Genomic DNA, 5,000 nt, shown 5'->3' with positions numbered 1-5,000 from the left:
AGTGCTGCGTCGCCGGCATCGGCGTCGAAAGAAGCCGAGCCGAAAAAAGTTAAAGTACAAACGTGCAAGCATACTAACCTAACCCTAGGTAAGGCATGTTAGAGCGAAAGACAGTAAACTCGAATGAGCCAAGAAAGAGCGGCGTGCGGGGCCGGTCGGAGCGCACACATCTCTCGGTGGCTGGCGGGCGAGAGAGTGCTGCGTCGCCGGCATCGGCGTCGAAAGAAGCCGAGCCGAAAAAAGTTAAAGTACAAACGTGCAAGCATACTAAACTAACCCTAGGTAAGGCATGTTAGAGCGAAAGACAGTAAACTCGAATGAGCCAAGAAAGAGCGGCGTGCGGGGCCGGTCGGAGCGCACACATCTCTCGGTGGCTGGCGGGCGAGAGAGTGCTGCGTCGCCGGCATCGGCGTCGAAAGAAGCCGAGCCGAAAAAAGTTAAAGTACAAACGTGCAAGCATACTAACCTAACCCTAGATAAGGCATGTTAGAGCGAAAGACAGTAAACTCGAATGAGCCAAGAAAGAAGCCGAGCCGAAAAAAGTTAAAGTACAAACGTGCAAGCATACTAACCTAACCCTAGGTAAGGCATGTTAGAGCGAAAGACAGTAAACTCGAATGAGCCAAGAAAGAAGCCGAGCCGAAAAAAGTTAAAGTACAAACGTGCAAGCATACTAACCTAACCCTAGGTAAGGCATGTTAGAGCGAAAGACAGTAAACTCGAATGAGCCAAGAAAGAGCGGCGTGCGGGGCCGGTCGGAGCGCACACATCTCTCGGTGGCTGGCGGGCGAGAGAGTGCTGCGTCGCCGGCATCGGCGTCGAAAGAAGCCGAGCCGACAAAAGTACAAAGTACAAACGTGCAAGCATACTAACCTAACCCTAGGTAAGGCATGTTAGAGCGAAAGACAGTAAACTCGAATGAGCCAAGAAAGAAGCCGAGCCGAAAAAAGTTAAAGTACAAACGTGCAAGCATACTAACCTAACCCTAGGTAAGGCATGTTAGAGCGAAAGACAGTAAACTCGAATGAGCCAAGAAAGAAGCCGAGCCGAAAAAAGTTAAAGTACAAACGTGCAAGCATACTAACCTAACCCTAGGTAAGGCATGTTAGAGCGAAAGACAGTAAACTCGAATGAGCCAAGAAAGAGCGGCGTGCGGGGCCGGTCGGAGCGCACACATCTCTCGGTGGCTGGCGGGCGAGAGAGTGCTGCGTCGCCGGCATCGGCGTCGAAAGAAGCCGAGCCGAAAAAAGTTAAAGTACAAACGTGCAAGCATACTAACCTAACCCTAGGTAAGGCATGTTAGAGCGAAAGACAGTAAACTCGAATGAGCCAAGAAAGAGCGGCGTGCGGGGCCGGTCGGAGCGCACACATCTCTCGGTGGCTGACGGGCGAGAGAGTGCTGCGTCGCCGGCATCGGCGTCGAAAGAAGCCGAGCCGAAAAAAGTTAAAGTACAAACGTGCAAGCATACTAACCTAACCCTAGGTAAGGCATGTTAGAGCGAAAGACAGTAAACTCGAATGAGCCAAGAAAGAAGCCGAGCCGAAAAAAGTTAAAGTACAAACGTGCAAGCATACTAACCTAACCCTAGGTAAGGCATGTTAGAGCGAAAGACAGTAAACTCGAATGAGCCAAGAAAGAGCGGCGTGCGGGGCCGGTCGGAGCGCACACATCTCTTGGTGGCTGGCGGGCGAGAGAGTGCTGCGTCGCCGGCATCGGCGTCGAAAGAAGCCGAGCCGAAAAAAGTTAAAGTACAAACGTGCAAGCATACTAACCTAATCCTAGGTAAGGCATGTTAGAGCGAAAGACAGTAAACTCGAATGAGCCAAGAAAGAGCGGCGTGCGGGGCCGGTCGGAGCGCACACATCTCTTGGTGGCTGGCGGGCGAGAGAGTGCTGCGTCGCCGGCATCGGCGTCGAAAGAAGCCGAGCCGAAAAAAGTTAAAGTACAAACGTGCAAGCATACTAACCTAACCCTAGGTAAGGCATGTTAGAGCGAAAGACAGTAAACTCGAATGAGCCAAGAAAGAGCGGCGTGCGGGGCCGGTCGGAGCGCACACATCTCTCGGTGGCTGGCGGGCGAGAGAGTGCTGCGTCGCCGGCATCGGCGTCGAAAGAAGCCGAGCCGAAAAAAGTTAAAGTACAAACGCGATGCTAATGAGCGAGCCGTTGTCTCGACTAATATGTAGGGGGCGTTCGATCGAGCGTCTGGCTTGAGCGCTTGTCGGCCTAGCAGAACGGTCGCATTGTTATGACCGGGTTTTAGGCACCGCTGCAGGCGGCCGGCAGAGCTCTTGTTTGTGCGAAACTGAATGGATCGAGCCCGAGAGAGGGCGAGCAAAGAAAAAACGCAAATCGCTCCGCCTGGCACTGCCGGCGAGAGCGTGGACGTCGCGGCCAGCGACTGTCGAAGCTGAGTACAGCCGCAGGCGATCGCCTCGGTCTTAAACGAATGCGACGAGCACGCGCCGGGCGGCCCAGTAAGGGCCGAGCGCAGCTGTCGCAGCTATCTGGTTGATCCTGCCAGTAGTGATATGCTTGTCTCAAAGATTAAGCCATGCAAGTGCAAGTACGAGTTCTCGTAAAGCGAAACTGCGAATGGCTCATTAAATCAGTCTTGGTTTATTTGGTCTCGTGAGCGAAGTGGATAACTGTGGTAATTCTAGAGCTAATACATTCATTAAGCGCCGACTTCGGGAGGCGCGCTTTTATCAGATCAAAACCGACCGGGTTCGTCCTGTGACGTTTGATGACTCTGGATAACCACGCGGATCGTACGGTCTCTGCACCGACGACGTATCATTCAAGTGTCTGCCCTATCAACTGTCGAAGGTACGCTACGTGCCTACCTTTGTGATAACGGGTAACGGGGAATCAGGGTTCGATTCCGGAGAGGGAGCCTGAGAAACGGCTACCAAATCCAAGGAAGGCAGCAGGCGCGCAAATTACCCATTCCCGACACGGGGAGGTAGTGACGAAAAATAACAATACAGGACTCTAACGAGGCCCTGTAATTGGAATGAGTACATCCTAAAACTCTTAACGAGTATCCATTGGAGGGCAAGTCTGGTGCCAGCAGCCGCGGTAATTCCAGCTCCAACAGTGTATGCTAAAGTTGTTGCGGTTGAAAAGCTCGTAGTTGAATTTTGGGCGAGCGACGCCGGTCCGTCGCAAGGCGTGTCACTGGTTGCGTTCGCCTCACCTTCGGTTCTCCGTCGGTGCTCTTGACTGAGTGTCGGCGGTGGCCGATAAGTTTACTTTGAAAAAATTAGAGTGTTCAAAGCAGGCTGTTCGCCTGCATAGTGTTGCATGGAATAATGGAATAGGACCTTGGTTCTATTTTGTTGGTTTTCGGAGCACGAGGTAATGATTAAGAGGGACAGACGGGGGCGTCCGTACTCTGCCGTTAGAGGTGAAATTCTTGGATCGGCGGAAGACGAACTACTGCGAAAGCATTCGCCAAGAATGTTTTCTTTAATCAAGAGCGAAAGTCAGAGGTTCGAAGACGATCAGATACCGTCCTAGTTCTGACTATAAACGATGCCAACTAGCGATCGGGAGGCGTTACCATGACGACCTTTCCGGCAGCTTCCGGGAAACCAAAGTCTTTGGGTTCCGGGGGAAGTATGGTTGCAAAGCTGAAACTTAAAGGAATTGACGGAAGGGCACCACCAGGAGTGGAGCCTGCGGCTTAATTTGACTCAACACGGGGAAACTCACCCGGCCCGGACACAGGTAGGATTGACAGATTGAGAGCTCTTTCTTGATTCTGTGGGTGGTGGTGCATGGCCGTTCTTAGTTGGTGGAGCGATTTGTCTGGTTAATTCCGATAACGAACGAGACTCTGGCATGCTAAATAGTTACGCGACCTTCTCGGTCGGCGTCTAACTTCTTAGAGGGACTAGTGGCGTTTAGCCACACGAGATTGAGCAATAACAGGTCTGTGATGCCCTTAGATGTCCGGGGCCGCACGCGCGCTACACTGAGTGAAGCAGCGAGTGTCTAACCTAGGCCGAAAGGTCCGGGTAACCCGTTGAACCTCATTCGTGATTGGGATAGGGACTTGCAATTGTTTCCCTTGAACGAGGAATTCCCAGTAAGCGCAAGTCATCAACTTGCGTTGATTACGTCCCTGCCCTTTGTACACACCGCCCGTCGCTACTACCGATTGAATGGTTTAGTGAGATCCTTGGATCGGCCCCGTCGCGGCTGGCAACGGCCGCGTCGGCGTGTCGAGAAGACGATCAAACTTGATCATTTAGAGGAAGTAAAAGTCGTAACAAGGTTTCCGTAGGTGAACCTGCGGAAGGATCATTACCGAAAGTGGTGGTAGGCCCCGGCCGACCGCGCACTTAATTGTCTTTGGGTGCCGCCGAGAGGGCGGCCGTCAATCGGGGTTCCGCCCCGTGCGACACGCGTTACGTTGGCATAGCAAGGCAGCCGAGTGCGATGGTGGCTTCTGGGCACCGCGCTCGATGTGCCGCCGGCCCAGCCCGGCGGTCGCTCGGCGCCGTTTGTTGGTGTTTTTGTGCAGTTGTTGTCGGTGGTGGTTTTGTGGTCGATCCCACAGTGTGACGTCCGCGCGCTTCGGCGCCGGGCGAAACGTCGAGGACGACTCTTAACGGTGGATCACTCGGCTCGCGAGTCGATGAAGGACGCAGCCAAGTGCGAGAAGTAATGTGAATTGCAGAACACATTGAACGTCGACCTTCTGAACGCGAATTGCGGTCTCGGGTCAATCCCGGGACCGCGTCTGCCTCAGGGTCGCGTTCGTCCTCACCCGAGGGCCGTCGCCTGGCCTCTGCGAAGACGGCCGGGCGTCGCCCCAAGTTGAAGCGGTCGCCGAGCTTTCTCGGCGCGACCGCGTGTCCCGTACACCGCCGGCCCCTTGACGTGTTCAACTACGTTCGAGGGGCGGGTCCAGGTCGGTCGGTCCGGTCACGAGATCAAGACCGACGTGGGCCAAGGCGGCGACGGTACGCGCTCGGTCGGCGCCGGCGGCG

The 5,000-nt window shown here is 54.2% G+C and overlaps 2 non-coding genes across 2 annotated transcripts; both read left to right on the top strand.

Moving 5' to 3' along the window:
* Nucleotides 1-2,504: 2,504 nt before the first annotated feature.
* LOC144427470 (small subunit ribosomal RNA) lies at nt 2,505-4,314 on the top strand. The gene has a single exon (XR_013478000.1). It is a non-coding gene; the product is annotated as a small subunit ribosomal RNA (ribosomal RNA).
* Nucleotides 4,315-4,610: 296 nt separating this feature from the next.
* Nucleotides 4,611-4,764, top strand: LOC144427433 (5.8S ribosomal RNA). Its single transcript, XR_013477977.1, has one exon. It is a non-coding gene; the product is annotated as a 5.8S ribosomal RNA (ribosomal RNA).
* The last annotated feature ends 236 nt before the right edge of the window (nt 4,765-5,000 follow it).

Source organism: Styela clava, chromosome 9 (genome assembly GCF_964204865.1).
Source record: "Styela clava chromosome 9, kaStyClav1.hap1.2, whole genome shotgun sequence".
NCBI classification, from domain to species: Eukaryota; Metazoa; Chordata; class Ascidiacea; order Stolidobranchia; family Styelidae; genus Styela; species Styela clava.
This window is presented reverse-complemented; position numbering and strand designations above follow the sequence as displayed.